Source organism: Diceros bicornis, chromosome 20 (assembly GCF_020826845.1).
Source record: "Diceros bicornis minor isolate mBicDic1 chromosome 20, mDicBic1.mat.cur, whole genome shotgun sequence".
NCBI lineage: Eukaryota > Metazoa > Chordata > Mammalia > Perissodactyla > Rhinocerotidae > Diceros > Diceros bicornis.
Genome location: NC_080759.1, coordinates 53,576,337 through 53,595,201, shown reverse-complemented (window position 1 = coordinate 53,595,201; position 18,865 = coordinate 53,576,337).

Sequence of the window (18,865 nt, the reverse complement as noted above, 5' to 3'; positions counted from 1 at the left end):
GCCAGTCAAGGCCTTTTTACAAGAAAGAAACCTTGGAAACAAGCTCATTGTTCCCAACTGGGGATAATTTAATGAATGCCGTATGTCCATATAATGGAATATTATGCAGCCATTGAAAGTTAAATTTTGAGAGATTTTTAATGCCTGGGGAAGCTGCTTGTGATGGGTGGAAAATACCAGGGTTCAAATGATGGCTGTGGGGTCATGAGACTCGGGAGCTGGGCAGCTTCCTGGGTTCAAACTCAGGCTCATCATCTGCTGGCTGTGTGACCTTGAGCAGGTACCTTCCCTCCCTCCCTTGGTTTCTTCCTCTGTAGAATGGGAACGACAAAGTGTGGAGCCCATGGGCAGTGGTGTGATGCTGAAGGGGCTCGCGATACCCAGAGCCCGGCGTTTCGGCATTTGCTGATTTCCACGAAGGTGAATACTCCCATAAAGGCCAATCTCAAGCTCCTGATGGCTTAACAACTGACTCACAAAACTCCTGAGAACCTGAGAGTCACCCTCACAGGCCAGTCAGGGTGAAGGGGGGCTGGCTCTGGCACACCACTGCTGGCATCAGTGGGGGTGTTAAATGAATATACGTACTAGACACTGAGCAATGCCTAGCACAGAAGACCAGTATTAGCTGTCATGGCCGTGCTATTCTATTTTGAAACACATGACAAAATAAATAAGTAAAGTAGAAGGAGCAATGCACTTGCAGATGACAGTGTGTGAGGCACCGAGGGTGAAGATTAACTCAGTTCCGAACATTCGAGGTCCAGAAAGTAATTTTAATATATGTATACGGCTACAATGAAGTGCACCAAAATGCTGAGTGGTGGGATTGTGGGCAATATGTATAAGTTAGATAATTTCTCCAAGGTTTGCACAATAAGCACATATAATGATGTAATAATTTAATTCGGAAGGTGGGGACACTATTTCCTGGGAGGGGGCAGAGGGAGTGGAGCCCCCAAGTGGGTGGGGGTAAGGCCCAGCCAGAGGAGCGGGCCCACAGTGGCCTGCCCAGGCTGGGGGGACCTCGGGTGCTGGAGGGCCTGGCCCCTGTCCCCTCCCATTAGGTGGCCCAATTTTCATGACACCTTCATTCCCTCGGATCTCAAGGGGAGACATTCTCTGGGCACATCTCGCCTCTCAGACAGCGAGAGGAAACCAGCCACCTTCCGCCTGGGGCTGTGGGCATTACTGTCAGGTGTATCAGGTTGAATAGTGTCCGCTCCAAATTCAGGCCCACCTGGAACCACAGAATGTGACCTTATTTGGAAATAGTCTTTGCAGATGTAGTTCAGTTAAAACAAGATCACGAGATCCTGCTGCAGTTGGGGGGCCCCTGACCCAATATGACCAGCGTCTGTATAAGAAGATGGCCGTAGGAAGACAGCCTCACAGAGAGAAGACCACGTGATGGCGGAGGCAGAGATTGGGGCCATGCAGCCGCAAGCCAAGGAACCCCAAGGATTTTAGGGCAGCCCCCAGAGGCCGGGAGAGAGGCCTGGAACGGATTCTCCCTCAGAGCCTCTGAAAGAATCAAGCCTGCTGACACCTTGATTTTGGACTTTGGCCTCCAGAACCGTGAGTGAGTATATTTCTGCTCTTTTAAGCCCCCTAGTTTGCGGTACTTCGTCACAGCCGCCAGGGAAATGAACGCACTGGGCCGGGGCCGAGAGAGCGTCCACGATGGGTGCTTGGCCCTGCCCAGCCTGCAGGGCGGCGCTCGGGAGCAGCGCCCGGCTCCAGGCTGCCCTATAAGGGACCAAGCGGCGCCACGGGGGCGCCTGAGGGGAGGGCCGAGCACAAGTTTCTGAGAACGTTTTGCGTTTCTTCCCAAACCTTCCAATTTGCACGAGAAATGAATCCTTCCTGACAGGTGTGGCAGGGCGCCACGATCCGGGGTGATCCCCTCAAATCCCTGCACAACAGAGACAGAAGTCTGCGCGTGAGAACAAGATGCTAACTCCGCAGGTCCTTCCCTGGGCCGGTGGGAGGCAGGGGCGCGGGCGCGGGGATCAGGCTGCAGTGCCCGCGGCCCCACGGCCGTGCTTCCCGGCTCTTCCCGCGCCCACCTGCCTCTCCGAGGCTCAGCCGGCCGCCCTAAGCTCTCGCCGACACCCCCACCCTCTTCCCTGCCACCGCCGCCTGTCAGGGATGATCCGAGCACTGACATGAGGTCCTAACCCAGCAGCTTAATAGTCCCTGCAGAACTAGACCGGCGGAAGATTAAGGGTTGCTAATTTGGAACCAGGGCTGATGTTCTATAAAAAGCAGAGGCTTTGGGATCTGTTTAGTTTTTTAAAAGTAAGCCATTTTAGAAACTCTTCCTACACAAAAATGATGAAGTCGGAGGAATTCGTCTGCTCTCCCCACCCGCTGCTTGTTTCGTGCATGGTTTTTTCCAGCTTCCTGCCCAAACTCTTCACACACCCCCAGATGCCCCTGCCCCAAGCTCCGGATGCAGAGGGGACAGCCTGGACGCATCCAGGCCTCTCCAAACCGGTCAGCGCCTTTAGAGAGATGTGCCCCGTCCTTCTAGGAGTCTACAGGTGGAGAGAAGGAGACGGGAGGAGGGGGACCCACTGACCATCCTGGGGGTGCCCAGGTGTCCTGCAGTGAGGGGCAGCCAGTGAGGAAAGGGGCGAGTGGGTGTTGGTCACTGGCCTAAGGGTCCGTGTGACTCATGACGTCCCTGCCAGGAGCGTCTGCGTTTCAGAATAGCACTGTAGGGAGGAGAACCCTCGGGAATGCATTGCTCGGGTCAGAATCATTGAGCCCAGGTGAAAACCCTGCTGGTCATGGTGGCCTTCCTGGGACCCCTCAGATTACGCTGTAGAGGCCCTGTGGAAATCACCCTCAATGCTTGCTCAGGATGGACATACATGCAACCTGTGCCTTCCTTGATGCCAGGGAGAGCGAGGCCTGGGGGCATCACAGCCTTCTCTTTGCATGCAACCGAAATCTGGAGGAGGCAGCTCCATGTTGCAAAAAGTCAGACTGTTGAAGCTGGCTAGGAAAAGAAACGTTCCTTCCTGTCTTATCTTTATCCATGAGAGAGCAAGTTAGCAAGCAAAGTAACATTGAAAAGCAGCTGTGTGAACACACACACGCACACACACCCTGAAGAGAAAACGTCTGGTTTTCTCAGCTCCAGAGTGAGCAAGTGTGTAGAATCCAGGAGCCTTGAGGGAACCAATTTTAGCTCCTCTCTGGTCGGAAAATAGTAAAGTCATTTTTTTATTTTTTTGCTTTTTGTTTTTGAGATCCTCCCCGAACTCGTTTTTCTGCTTCATCACGCCATTTAATGCATAAGCCAAACGTTGCTCCCTAGAAAGCTCACTCACTGTGAAGAGGCCTCCATTTTCTCAATGATAAATTCCAGGACGTTCTTTGGGGGTGTAACATCTGCTGTGTGGCTATCGAGAGAAATTATAAAGGCCCTGAGGACAGGAAGAAGGAAAGACTGAGTGAGGAGGGAGGCAGAGGCACAGAATTGCCCACAGATCTTGCGATTACTTTCGTCTGTCCCCGTTGTAATCAGGAGCAGGGGTTCCTGGGCTGGGGGAGCCTCTTTGCTCACAGACCTCCGTGTGGTGGGAGCCCAGGGACAGCCCTGGCCCTGGCCAGCCCGAGACTTGAGGCCGCTCTGTCCTCTCAGACACAGGCCTGGAAGTGTCCTCATCACAGGGTGGCGATGGGAGGTGACAGAACTGATGCCAGCCCTGATATGTTCCTGGACATTAAACCCAGCATATATGGGGTTAAAAACCAAAAGCACTCATTCCCTTTCCTTTTCCCTGCTTCTCTAAGTTACATTCACACGTAGATATTGGTTGTTTTATCCTTTGTGTCCCTGAATTCCACAAGGCAAATGGAGGTAATAATTGTTAGAAGCCCAGGTGGCTTCACACTGAGTTCTGGCTAATTACTGCTTGTTGAGGTATGTTACAGGGAGACTGATATCCTGAAATTACCAAGAAACTGAAGCTCCCCAACTCCTGGTTCCTGCCACCGAATCCACCATCCACCAGGGAGATGGTTGAAGGACACCCACCTGCGGTTCCCTTATCTCGCCATCCTCCTCCCTGCCAGCAGCCTCTCAAGGGCAAACGCAGGCTGGTGGGAAAGCACTCACCAGCAAGGCCACAGGCTCCCCCACCCTACAAACAGCTACATTCCTCACAACCTTTAAAACCCCAACTCCTAAGGCCCCGGGAGACTGTGGATTTTGGGGCACGAGCCCACTGCAGCCTCATTTTGCTGGCAAAATTAATCCATTTTTCTTTTCCTCGATCCCTAGTCATTGTGTTCATTGATTCAGCTATGGTGACAGGGTGCTGCGTTTTTCTGGCTACAGAACCAGGATGCCCCAGCCCAGGCGTCCTTCTCTTCTGACATCCTTCCCTGGTGGCCCCCTGGGCACAGTGTTTGGCCCCCAGAGAAGGCACCACCCTGTGACAATCCACCCTCCACCTCTGATGTCTTGTTTTTCTAGTCAGTTCATTGAAGTATAATTTACATTTATTCTTTATACAGTATAACAGAATTTGTAGAATTATATAATGCTATAATATAGTATTGTATATAGTATAATTTGTAAATATATAATGCATATATATGTAGTATTATGTACAGTATGATAATTATAGAGGATAATATAATTTATAGTCTTGTATTTTCTATCATATGCTGGTCTGCGGTTTTGACCAACGTGTACAGTTATGTAGTCACCATCATGATCAAGACAAAAAGGATTCCCATCATTTCCCAAACTCCCTGCACAATGATGCCCTTTTCTGGGGGGCCTGCCCCCCCCCAGCCTCCCACACCCTGATCTGTCTTCTGCCCCATCCTGAAGGCCTCCGTGCCTGGCTTCTCCACAGAGATGCTGTTGCAGGTTCCGCGTCGCTGCAGCTCAGTGATCCTGGCCCTCCCCTAGGGCTTTCTTTTCAGCTTAAATATAATATTTATACCCAAGCCAGACTTTATTTTAACTTTGCTTTCCAGGCTTTAATGGAAACAAACTCAGCCATAATCTCTGAAAATGTACTTAGCGTATCTCATTATCAGTTGGGAGAGTTGCCATGTTTGACAATTGGCCATGACCTGCCAACAATCTTAAGTAATTTTTCATTCATTTCGGCCTACTGAAATGTGTTTTGCAGGACATCCCTGTGACTGGTATTATTAAACAAAGAAAAACGAAAACAATCCACGTCCAAATTTGGATCATGTTGCACTAAGTATAATTCCTGAATCATCTCATGTCTTCTCATCCTGGACCCTACAACTACCACGTGATCGCGTCCTGTAACCATCCCTCTCACTGAACAGGCCTCCTTCCTGGGAGAAGGGGCCCTCAGCCACGTGGCAGGTCCTGGGCGTCTGGGAGGGATGAGGTCGCTCATTACTGCTAATTAAAGACTTCACATGTCATACCAAACGGTAACAGAAAAGCGGAAAAACGCAGCACATCCACCCCTGCTTATGCTCTTCTCCTTGTTTTATTTAGGCAAATGCTTGTATAACACAGCACTCACTCTGCGCCCGCCCTGCTCACTCATGAGCCCCCATCCAAGCCCTGGAGCAGGGTGGTGGCTCTCCTCCTCCGCACCCCAGGCCTCCATTCCTGCTGCCCTCAGGTCTAGGGGGAGGAGCCGGTTGTAGCCACAGCTATCCCCGGGATCCTGAAACCAGCGGGGCAGAGAGTGGGTGGCAGGGGTCCTGGGAGCCTCAGTCCCTGGCTCTCTGCTGCTGCTCTGGGTGAGGACACTCACATCCCGGGGATTCTCCTCCCTAGCCCCTCCCACAGCCCCCCCAACCTCACCTCCCTCTGCCTGCTGGACATCCTTCCTAGAGGTCCTCCTGTCATTTGCAACAAAATACGTGCAAAGCTGAGCTCAGCCTCTTCTGTCCCCTCCATGCCTGTCCTGGGCCAGGTGTGGTGGGGCTGAGAGGAGGGTGAGGTTTTGGGTGGCAAAGCCTAGAACAAGAAAATTCCAGGTGGAGGGAATGAGAAGCAGAGAGGCTGGAGGAGGAAAGACATGATGTGTTCAGATGCTGGTGGCTCAGGATATTGGTTGGAGCAGCATCCTCAGGGGAGGGGAGGTGGGGACAGGGAGGGGAAGGAAGGGGAAGGGGCAGTGCTGTGAGCTGGGCCGGGTTGGAGGGAGCTCTGGGGCCCAGCCGAAGAGTCAGGGTGTGGACCACATCCGTCCCCTACTCCTGACCCTTCTTTTTATTCTTCAGTGTCTAATGAACTAAATGATGATTTCAGGAGGCGGAAGGGTTGTGCGGGAAGAGCCCAGACCCTAGAAGTCCAGTACAGAAGGGCTCAGACCAGGTGGTGGCCACGAGAAAGTTCCAGAAGGAGCAGTAAGGGAGAAGACAGTGTTGACCAGACCTGGTGACTGCCAGTGGTCCTGCATAGGATGTGTGTGTATGTGTGTGTGCATGTATGTCTGTATGTGTGTGTGCGTGCATGTGTGTGTACAGAGTGGACCGACTGTGAGTTGTCCGGGGGTCTTGACCCCTGGCCAGGGTCAGGAGCTCCCCTGTCCCTGCCTCCACTTGAGAGAGCTGGCTCCTCTCCCGACACTTTCCAGGCCTCTCTCCGGCAGGGAGGGAGCAGGTGGTGGGCACACTGACTCCATCGCCACGCCCGCAGCAAAGCGCTGGTTCTAAGACGGGAATAAATGACTTGCTAGAAGAACATGCTGTGCAAGGTGGAAAGGAACAAATGGAAACTCCCCACGCCTCCCACACTGCGGGGCTTCTGCAGGGAGAGAGATGACTGAGCACTGAGGCAGAGGCACGGACGCGGGGAAAAGCCAAACCCACAACTGCATCACATGTTATTTAATTAATGTTATTGCTTATTACTTCTTATGTTGTGCTACTTCCAAGCAGTCACTGTAAACATCGGCTTTAGGATGACTTTGTGTCCCCCCTCCCTTAACACACACAAACATGTAAAACAGCTCATTTAAAAATAGACTGATCACGGGGCCGGCCCGGTGGCGCAAGCGGTTAAGTGCGCGCACTCCGCTGCGGCGGCCCGGGGTGCGCTGGTTCGGATCCTGGGCGCGCACAGACGCACTGCTTGGTAAGCCATGCTGTGGCGGCGTCCCATATAAAGTGGAGGAAGATAGGCACAGATGTTAGCCCAGGGCCGTCTTCCTCAGCAAAAAGAGGAGGATTGGCGGATGTTAGCTCAGGGCTGATCTCCTCACAAAAAAAAAAAAAAAAAAAAAAAAGACTGATCACATCCTGTCTGGAGAAGGACGTGGATGACAATTAGCTTAGGCTGATTTTATAAAAGCGTATTCTGGTGGAACCGAGTTCAACTTTTGCAGGAGGAAAATTGAGTGGGGATGTGACAGGATTGAGGGTTTTGCAGGCAGGAGCTCGTCACGTTCCACCACGCTGTTTGGAGTCCACAATTCCCACTTCTCTAGACAATTCTGAAAAGCTTCCTGGCCATGTTTCAGCTGCAAAATAGGCCAGCCTGTTTCCATGTCTTCGGGCTGACATGCACATCCTGCTGCTGGGCGTGCCACAGCCCCATCGCGGGGCTCTTGCTCTGCTCCCAGGCCCTGCTGGCTGCCGTCTCGGCCTCAGCTGAGCTGGCCAAGGGTGGGTGGACTGCCAACCCAAGAGCAATCCAAAGAGGACTGGCACGGAGAGTCTTGACAATAAGGAGAGGACGGGGCCAATCAGCTTCCTGGTGTCTCAAATTCATCAGGTAGGAGCAAAAGGTAAAGCTGAAGTCGCCGTCAGCAGGCAGGGCAGGGACTGTGGGTCATCACAGGCCCATCAGAGGTCTTCGAGTGGAAGAGGCAATGAGTCAGAGAAAGGACCTGGGGTAGAAGGTGAGGAAGCCAGCTCAGTGGACAGCTGCAGAGAGACAGGACAGAGATGGCCTGACCTGCAGTCAGGCCCCCCTGAGTCCAGGTCACAATGCCCAGTTTCAGCATTGCCAAGGCTGGCCCAACCACATGTTGTGGTCTTGGACTTTCAGGAGATCCTATGACTCCTGTGACAATAAACTTCACCCCCTTGAGGGTGAACTTGAGGGGCCTGGGAGAGTCTCTGCCCCTTGGAAAAAAGAAATGGAAAAACCCGTACAACTGAATCAGCCTCTGCCAATTTGGAATGGGACAGAGTCAAGATCAGAGCCCCCAGGCCTGGCCACTCCTGTGGGTGGGTGTTCACCAGCCAAGCCACTCTCTGCCCCTGCAGCCCTTACCCTCCTGTGCCTACCAGCATCCCATGAATGGTTTTATTAACTATCAGGTGAAACCCAACTCTACTCAAAGTCTCTAAAGATTTAGCAAGTGCCTACCGTGTGCAGGACACCGTGTGGGGGCCTGTGGAGGATGCACGGATGATGGAGATACGATGCCCACCTTCCCTCAGGAGAAGAACAGGAAGGAGGCAGCAGGGGACGAAGGCGGCTGGGAGGTCCCTGAAGGCTGTGTTAGTGATCGCGGCACATTGTCTCCTACAGTTCTCTGGTCTGTTACTCTGGAAACAGACTAAATAAGAACCCCGCAGTGCACTGCAGGAAAACCTGACACATGCTACCTTGGCCAAAAGATCAAGGTCACATCAACTGTGATAAGTCATGTTGATAATGTGGACCCTTGGTAGGATGTGATGAAAATGAAATTTACCTCTATGCTCTTGTCTTCCTCCCCAAAACCCATCGTCCTCATCTAATCATGAGAAAAACATCAGGCAAATTCTGATAGAAGAGCATCCTACAGTATGCTTGACCAGTACTTCTCAAAACTGTCAAAGTCATCAAAACCAAGGAAAGTCTGAGAAACTGTCACAGCCAGGAGCCTAAGGTGACATGACAACTAAACGCAATGTGGAATCCTGGATGGGATCCTGCAACAGAAAATGGATATTAGGTAAAAACTAAAGGCATCTGAATAATCTATGGACTTAATAATGGTAAGTTAATAATAATGTATCAATATTGATTCTTTATTGTAACACATGTACCATACTAATGTTAGAGATTAATAATAGAGGAAACTGGGTGCAGGCAGATAGGGACTCTGTCCTGTTTGCTAGATATGATATAAATCTAAAACTCTTCTAAAAATAGTACCTATTTAAAAAAAAACAAAACACGCGCAGCAATGAGGTTTGGCATGGCCAGCCTGTGAACCAGCGTCTCTGGCTCTCCAGGCATTATGGTGAGCTCTTCAACATCTTTTAATCAATCTCTTTTCTGCTTGAACTAGCTGCAGTGGGAGTTCTGTTGTTTGCAACCAAGAACCTAGAATAATGCATGTACATATTTACACACGGCATTTTTGAAGACCCTCAGGAGATGTGGTGTCATTTCCCATTTTGAGTTCCAATCATTTACAAAGGCAGGATAATGTGTGTCAAGTGTCTGGGGGTAGAATCAGGACTAGTGAGATAATCTCTGCAAAATGCTCTGAGCTCCCTGGAGCTCCTGAGAGGCCAGGTACATGGATTCGCATCATTAGAGAAAACAGGCTTTGAAAACTTTGGCAGGAGGGTGGAGATAAAGGGAAATCAGTTCAATTACTCTTGCCTTTCAAAACAGATAAGTTAAAGTGATTTTTTTTTGTAAATCAAATTCCTCCTTTCTTCCTCTGTCAAACATTACTGTTCTGTGATCTTTCGATTATTTTTGGTTGAGTTCCTTTGACAATATAGCCAAGCAGCTTTAGTGTCTCTGCTTCCAGATTCTCTGACAGAATGTGCTCAAACTTCAAAATCAATCCACGATTTGAGAAGAAAAATTGTAAGTTCTTTTAATGTTATTGGAGATTTCAAAACAAATAGCATGATCAATGAGAAACCAATAGTAGTGGTAATAATGGAAGAAAATATTTTTAGCTTTAAAGTTACCTTTTTAAAAATTGTCAGCTCGGGGCTGGCCCACTGGTGTAATGGTAAAGTTCATGTGCTCTGTTTCAGTGGCTCAGGGTTCGCAGGTTCAGATCCTGGGTGAGGACCTACGTGCCACTCATCAAGCCATGCTGTGGCAGCGTCCCACATGCAAAAAAATAGAAGAAGATGGGCACAGATGTTAGCTCAGGGCCAATCTTCCTCAGCAAAAAAAAAAAAAAATTTCAGCTCATATAAACATTGAGTAAGCTTGTCCCTCCTAAAGAGAGGGAGCCTAGAGCTCATCATGGCCCTTTCAACATTTGGCCTGTTGTGCTGTTGTGTTTACAAAGTCCACAGTAAGGAAAAATCAAATACATGTGGGTAAAAATAGGATAGTGGTAAGAATGCTTCCTTTCTTGTTTTGAGGAGAGATATTTTACCCAGAAATTCTCCAGAGTGACTGTATCAATGTTGTGATTAACAGGAACTATTGGCTCTGACTCCACTTGGGCCACCTTCAATCCAAGCTTTTTTTTTTTTCTTTTAACCTTACAAAAGATCACAAGAATTAGCCAACACATTCCAGAACATTTCCTACCAAATCCCCTAACGCTCTCTTGGTAGATACATGGCCTATTTCCTAAGATGTAATTGAAGACAGTTTAACCAACCATTTTGCAAACATGTAGTGAGAACTGCCAGTTTCAAAACTGGGCTAAGGTGTCCTCACTGTTCTCCAGGGAGTTCAGCATTTTAGAGTTTGGGATTTGCCACATCCACTTCCTGACACCAAATGCAGATGCAGCAAAGATTTCTTATGTGAAAGTAATGAGAAATCCAACTTAAATGACAGAGAGGATTCGGTGGCTCCCACAACGGAATCTGGAAGTGGGCAGATTTCCCAGAAGGTTGAGGCGATGACTCAGTTATGTGATGTAGGAACCCCGGCTGTCTTCCTTTTGTGTAGACAGTTTTATCCTGAGGCCTGTTCCCCTTGTGGAATTACAGAAGTCAAAGCCATCTACTTCCTCCTTTACATCCAGTAGGAGAGAGAGTGGGTCTGTCTGCAAATTCCCCAGAAGTCTGAGGGGCACTTGACTGGATAGCTTCCCTGGACCAGTTATGTGACCAGGGCGCTGTGCTGTGCTGATGGGCAAAAGTCCACCACAGCCCAGCCCCTGGAACTGAAGGTGGTATCCAGGAACAGGAGATGGCTTCCCCAGGGCAGAGGGTGTGCACCCAGATGAAAATCTGCTTACCCTTGGCAAGGGGGAAATGTCAACGGATGCTCTCAGCAGGCCCCCTACAAGGACTTCTGCAGTGATTTTCCGGAAGTTATCTTTGGCAAGAGCCCAAACTTCAAAATTTCTTCATGGAGATGTTTTCTGGCACAGATGGAATATTAGGGGAAAGAGAGTTTCCTGATAAGCTCTGAAATGAGATTTTTCAGCCATTACATCTAGAAAATAGTTTCTAAATTCAGCCTCTACACACACTAGATACAAATTTATTTTTTCCATGAAATTCTTTTCAAGAACCTTGTCTTTGAAAGTTTTAAGTTGAAAAAAATGTATAAAAAGACTATTTTAGCCATGATTCCCAGCATCCACGGCTTGATTTGGGCTCTAAGTGTTTTAATAAGGGGACGTTTATATTCCAATTTTCAACTACACTTGACGAATATGAGATTTTCTGAAAGATATCATTTTAAGAAGTTTACAGCTGTATGTTTTTTCTCTAGTATTCCAAAGATAGGTCACCTGCCTCTTCCAGCAGGTAAAAATGTTTATTTCCCTTTGTCAATCAACAAACCTCAGTGGAGCAGCCTTCTGATTGGCAGTCAGGTCTTCACACAGACTGAAGCGAATCATCCGAGGGCTGACGCATAGCTTTTCAGACAATTGATTACCATGAGTGGAGGTTTTCTTATCAATTCCTGGGCGGAGTTTTGAAAGGATGCATGATGCAGCGTGTTCCAGAAATGAGTGTTTTCCTTTGATTTTCACTCACTATCTGCAAAACCCAGCATTTCTGGAGCTCCTTCAGAGTGAAACCCCGTTAATACTTTTTTCCTATTTGGCCAATTTACTTTGAAGAATTTTCACAGAGCTTCAAAAATAGCATCAGCTTATGCGATGATCTCTGAGACCCGAGACAACCACATATCTTTTCCAACAGTACCTCGAGCTGTCGTGGCTACTCGAGTTATTAAGCTCCATTTCCTTGATTGGTTTATTTAGCACAAGTAATAGGGCAAAGAGGGGCGTTAAATCAATTTTTTGCAAAACTTGAAGTTTGATGTCTTATGCTAATTCAGCTAACCATTATTTGATTGGAAAATTGAACTGGCTTAAACAACAATTCTGAATTTTTTTTTCTTGGATTCTTCTCCAAAGAAAACTTTGGCAGCTGTCAGAATGCAAATTTTCACATGAGTTTCTCCACCATGAAAATTTGGCTTCTGTGGTTATTGTTGCTTTAATCTTGGCGATGGAAAAAGGTGAGTCATACAAAACCTTGAGCGCTTTGTAGATTCCTGATATTATGTTCTAGTTCTGTCCAATCTTATGTGCGGCAGAAAATTCTCCTTTACAGGAAAAACAAATGTATAAACATACAAAAAGTCTTCTTAAATATTTTGACTAAAATATCATTTAAATTGAGAATTTCTGGCATAATTACACAACATTTTTGGAACTCCAACATACTGGAAAAGAAAATACTCCATCCCTTTGCATGAATCCATATATGACGTTGTCAAAAATGTTTGATGCCATCTTCAACTACCCAAAAGAAAAAAAAGTAAGTAAAAATGAAAGGTTTTGATGTAAACAACTGGTACCACAATTGTAGAGTGATGAAGGGTATGGCGGCTGGTCCAGATGCCCAGGCAGGTCTGAAACTTGAAATGCCAAGACCACCTTTGGTTTCCAAGCACTCTGTCATTGGCCTAAGCCCACCGCATTTAATGGCACTATGGCAAGACTTAACTCACCTTTCTTGACAATAGTCTAATGTCACCCTTGTAGGGTCAGGATAAACCCTAACCTATACAGACAGAAGGCCGTCCTAGCTTCTATTTTTATACTTTACTACTGTATCTATAAAATATATACTTAATTACAGTATGTATACATGTAATCCAATGTTATTTTTTAAATACAGTCAAGTATTGCTTAATGACGTTTCGTTCAATGATGGACCACATATACAACAGTGGTCCCATAAGATTAGTACCACGTAGCCTAGGTGTGTAGTAGGCTATACCATCTAGGTTTGTGTAAGTACACTCTACATTGTTCACATAAAGACGAAATCGCCTGACGCATTTCTCAGAATGTGTCCCTGTCATTAAGTGATTTGTGACTGTTTATGTATATTTGTATTTAAACAGAAAGTTCACATACTGTGTAGTAAGGAATAGCAGAATAAATGAGATTTTATAGTCCAGGTAAACACAGCACATTATGTTCACACATCAGTTTCCTCTAAAGTCTTTCTTGCTTTATTTTCTGCCTGTCTCCACCATTAAGGAGACTTGCTATTTATTCTCTGTAGTTTGTATTATAAAATAAATATATGTTTTAAATCTTCCAAATATAACATTAGATTAGGATACTTAATATGTTTCATACCTGCCATCCATATTCTGACATCCTTTCCTACCAAATACTTCTATGAGAAGAAGTGCTTAACGTGAAATGACTGAGCAATCATGTCACGTGAAATGACTGAGAATCCCAGAGAAGCAAGAATTATTTTGCGAATCTCAACTACACTGATTTTCTTAAGTGGATGTAATATCAAAATATTAAAATAGGCAATCCTCAGGTTATGAATGAAGATGTGTATTAAAATGTTACTTGTCAATCATTTCTTTGGAATATAGAATCATGTCTTCATTAAACAAAATGTTATAAATGGTGGCTCACCACCATCCTATACATTATATACAACTAAACTGAAGTAAAGTAATCAAGTGACTTATGACATACATGGACTCATGCAGATAAAAACCAGCCCATCTGTAAGTCTGGATTCAACCCAGTACAGTAACTGATAACAATGCAAACCAATTCTTGTGTATATACACGCAAATTCTATCCTGTTCCGAAGAGGGTCAATTGACTTCTCTCCGGCCACCTGGAAAAACCAATGTTTCCTTCATTTGCACATTTATTTCAATATTTTTGATCTATAAATGGGTCTGTTCTTCAGATTCTCTTTTAAACGGATTGCAGCATCTGCCTAGTTCCTTCATTTATTGAGTAAGATCTTTAACAAGCGCTCATCTTTATATCCGTATGAAAGTCTTGATTTTACTTTTTTTAAAAAAATGATCTCTTGATAATGAAAAGGAGAGGAAAAAGAATGCACGTGGGAATTCCCTTCCTCTTGCGTGGGCCCCGGGCCAGCCCTGAGCACAGCACTGAAGTAGGTCAAGGCTGCCTTGAGCAACCTCTGCCTTCCGCTCAACATCTACTTCAACCTCCCAGGAGACGTCTTCTCAGGTTCTCTGTCCTGCAACCCAAGTGGTTCGAGCCCTCACCTGGAGCCTGAGCACCTAATACAAATGCTTTCTCCTGAATGCACCCCACTTTTCCCCACCCAAAGGCCCACGGTCCTCAGTGGCACCGTGTGAGCTACGATTGGGAGTAACTGACCCATCACCAAACGCCCCCACCATCTCCTGCTTTTTAAAAAGACAGTTCTTGCTGACCCAATGTAACCACTATGCAGTATGATTTCAGGTAACGTAATTGCGGTTCTGTTCCTACTTTTTCCAGTTTCTTCCTCTTTTGCCTCTGAATTCACATAAGGTCTAAACCTTCTTCTTCTTCTTCTTTTTTTAAAATAATTGCTTCCTATGGCATACCAACATGTAGGTAGCTAGAAAGTCAGCTCTCATAAGTTGGGAAAGTTCCCAGATAAAATGTATATTTTTATTCTTAAATTGCTTATTTTTTGGAAATGGGCAAATTGTTTAAAATTTTTCTTATTTATAAATTTTTCTATTTCCCTCTTTGGTGGGTGATTTGGTCTAAATTTTCAAAAGCCTTGAAAGGTATATAAATAATTCCACTTATAACAATAAGGATATAAAGAGACATTTGGACCAAGATATACATACAAGGGTGTGCACTGAGCTGTTGTTTAAAGTAGTGACCATTGGAAATGATTAAGGCCTCATCCACATTGGATTGCTGAAATAAATTATGGTGTGACTACACAATTCAGTGCTATACAACCATTAAGAAGGATGTAGATTGGGATTTGTTAGCATGTGTGTAGTTTGCTGGGGCTGCTGTAAACCAAGTAGCTTAAAACAACAGAAATTTATTGTCTTACAGTTCTGGAGGCTGGAAGTCTGAAATTAAGGTGTCGATAGGGCCATGCTCTCTTTGAAACCTGTAGGGGAGGATCCTTTCTTGCCGTTTCCAGCTTCTGGTGGTTGCCAGCAATCCTTGGTGTTCCCTGGCTAGCAGCTGCACCACTTTGATGCAAAATAACCAATAACCATTCTATAGATAAGAGAGATAAGGTGAGTTTTACTTGAGCCAGGGTGAGGATTATAACCCTGGAAGGCAGTCTCCACAAAGGAAGAAAGTGTGCCAGAGAAGCATGGTTTTCAGTACAGTCTTATACCATTTTAGAACAAAGAACATACATTAAACATGCCCAGGATACATATTCATCAAAGTTTCAAAGAGGTATTCAGTTGCAAATTAGCAGGTCAACATGACCCTGCTATCTGGAAAGGGACTAATCTGGGCGTTACCAATAGGGTGTAGGAGGAGAAGTCTGCATTCTTATCTTAAGAGTACATTCTTGGGGCCGGCCCCGTGGCTTAGCGGTTAGGTGTGCACGCTCTGCTACTGGCGGCCCAGGTTTGGAACCCCGGGCGCGCACCGATGCACCGTTTCTCCGGCCATGCTGAGGCCATATCCCACATACAGCAACTAGAAGGATGTGCAACTATGACATACAACTATCTACTGGGGCTTTGGGGAAAAAAAAGGAGGAGGATTGGCAATAGATGTTAGCTCAGAGCTGGTCTTCCTCAGCAAAAAGAGGAGGATTAGCACGGATGTTAGCTCAGGGCCAATCTTCCTCAAAAAAAAAAAAAGAGTAGATTCTTTACTTTATTGGTTAAAGCAGATGTACAACATATGTTTGATAGGCCATAAGTCAGGCTTCTTTAGCTCAAGCCGAATCAGTTTTGAACCAGAAGTTACCCTATATACCTCAATATGTGAAAATCTCTTGTCAACTTCAATCTCTGCCTCTGTCTTCACATGGCCTTCTCCCTGTGTGTCTCTCTTCTCTTCTTAGAAGGACACCAGTCGTATTGGATTAAGGTCCAACCTACTCTAGCATGCCCTCATTTTAACTATTTACATCAGCAACATCCCTATTTCCAAATAAGGCCACTGGGGGTTAGGACTGCAGCATAGCTTTTGTGGGGACAGAGTTCAACTCACAAGAGCATGTAAAGATATCTACAACATATTCTTGGTAGAGAGAGCTAGTGAGAAGACTGCATACACTGTACTATCTCATTTAACTATGGGAGAAGTTCTGGTGGAATCCCATAGATTGGCAGGGAATTACGTGTCCACTTCCAAGGATGACCAGAAGCCAAGCTGTACTTACTAACAACTGGTTCTGATTGAGGATCCTTTTTGTTTTTTATTTATTTATTTTTTTGTGAGGAAGATCAGCCCTGAGCTAACAACCGTGCTAATCCTCCTCTTCTTGCTGAGGAAGACCGGCTCTGAGCTAACATCTCTTGCCAATCCTCCTCCTTTTAATCCCCCCAAAGCCCCAGTAGATAGTTGTATGTCATAGTTGCACATCCTTCTAGTTGCTGAATGTGGGATGCGGCTGCAGCATGGCCGGAGAAGCGGTGCGTCTGTGCGCGCCCGGGATCCGAACCTGGGCCGCCAGTAGCGGAGCGCGCACACTTAACCGCTAAGCCACGGGGCCGGCCCCTGAGGAGCCTTTTTAAGTTAGATTTTCAATATTTCATGGCCTTCATTCAAAAGGGTTGAAGTCAGGTAAATGAACTTTGGGTCTGGAAGGTTTCAAAGATATAAATACTCACTTGAGACCAGTGAATATCCATGGTTGTGCCTTGGGTGGCTTTTCCTTCTTCAGGGTTGGGAAGCAGCACCTCTGGCAGTAATGATTAGGCCTGCCCCAGGAAGGGATTGGCAGGGGCCGGAGGAAGGTTCTAGGAGTCCAACGTGTCCGACTAAAAGATGAGGGTAGGAATTCAATGGGGCTTCCATGTATCGTGGTGGAAGGGAGCTGGCAGCTCCAGATCAGGCTTGTGGTTGCAGAAGCCTGTAAGGTTTTGGAAGCTTTTCCATGTTTGTTATTCCTGTGCTCCTGGCTCAGGCCACGAGGAAGGAAGGCAGGCAGACTGGAGATGACCACGTCCCACTGCACAGTTGGAGAAGGGCCCCAGGCGTGGAAGGGCTACCAATGGTTGTGTTGAGGAGGAACCTGCTCGTGGCTGGCCCCGTGGCATAGCGGTTAAGTGCGCGCAGCCCGCTGCTGGCGGCCTGGGTTCAGATGCCGGGCACGCACCGACACGCGGCTTGTCAGGCCGTGCTGTGGTGGTGTCCCACATAAAAGTGGAGGAAGATCGGCGCAGATGACTTCCTCAGCAAAAAGAGGAGGATTGGCATGGATGTTAGCTCAGGGCTGATCTTCCTCACAAAGAAAAGAGGAGCCTTCTCAAGGAAGGGGTCATTGCCACCCCAGCTGCTGGGAGGCCGGGCAGTGGCCCTGGGCATCCTGGAGATGGCCCGAAATGGGTCCACTGGTACCTCAGCTTTGTGTCACCTAGTGGCACTGAAGTCTTGGAGAGAATGATGATAATATCCTGCCTAACCTCTTTACCACCTTTCATTGCTCCAGTTTTTAATCTTCCAGAATTATGCCTGGGTCTCAGGTAGCTGGTACTCTCGGCGAGCTCCACTCCACTTCTCCAATTCTTTCTTCCGGAATCCGGTATAACTGGAGGCTATTTAGAGCAGAGGAGGACCTCAGCCCATCCTTCAGGACAGTTAAACTGGAGAAACAATGTGCTGGTGTTCTAAACAACAGTAATGGCAATGCTAACACTTTAGTAATGCTTATTATGTGCCAGGCGCTGTTTTAAGTATTTTACATAAATTAGCTCATTTAATTATTCAAAATGAAGAGGGCACTATTACTATGCCCATCTTTGCAGACAGAGAAACTAAAGCACAAAGAGGTTAAACAGCAGCTGGAAGACTATTTGACCTGTCAGGGGAAGTTCATGTGTTTTCTTAGCCTGGGGGTTAATAATATCCCCCAAAGAGGGCTGATCCTGAAGAACACTGTTCATTTTTAGTGGGCTTGTTGGGGACTGGGAGCTACTGGGCACGTTCTTCATCATCAGTATCATTCTTTGGGTTAAAATGTGCAGCAATAGGTCCAAGACACACACAGGGTGGGCATTCCCCAATCATCGATCTGCCCATGGGGAATTTGGAGTAAACAATGATATGAGTAATGGTTAAGCTCCGGAGCCAACAAGAAATGCCTAAACCATGAGTAGTACTAGAAACAGTCTTGAATTCCAGATCCAGAGGGGATGTGGAGGAGGGAGAGGCCCCACCTCCCACCACTGGATGGGGTGGATGCAGAAAAATCCGTTCACAGTGGGAGGCTGGAGAGGGGGGTGGCTTTGGTACAGAGGGGGTCCCAGGATGCCTTTTGTAGGGGCGGGGACTCCAGCTAGAGGGATTAAAGGAACTTCTGGAGTAAGGAGAGAGAGCCGGGGCTCTGGGTTTATCCTTCCTTCCACAAACGTTCACTGACTGCTAACTATTAATAATAGCTAATATTATTCAGGCGCTTATTCAATTACTGTTTCCATGTTAAACCTTTTCCATGTGTTGTTTTTCTCTATCTTCTCCTACAACCTTGTAGCGCAGGTGTTGCTATCCCTAGA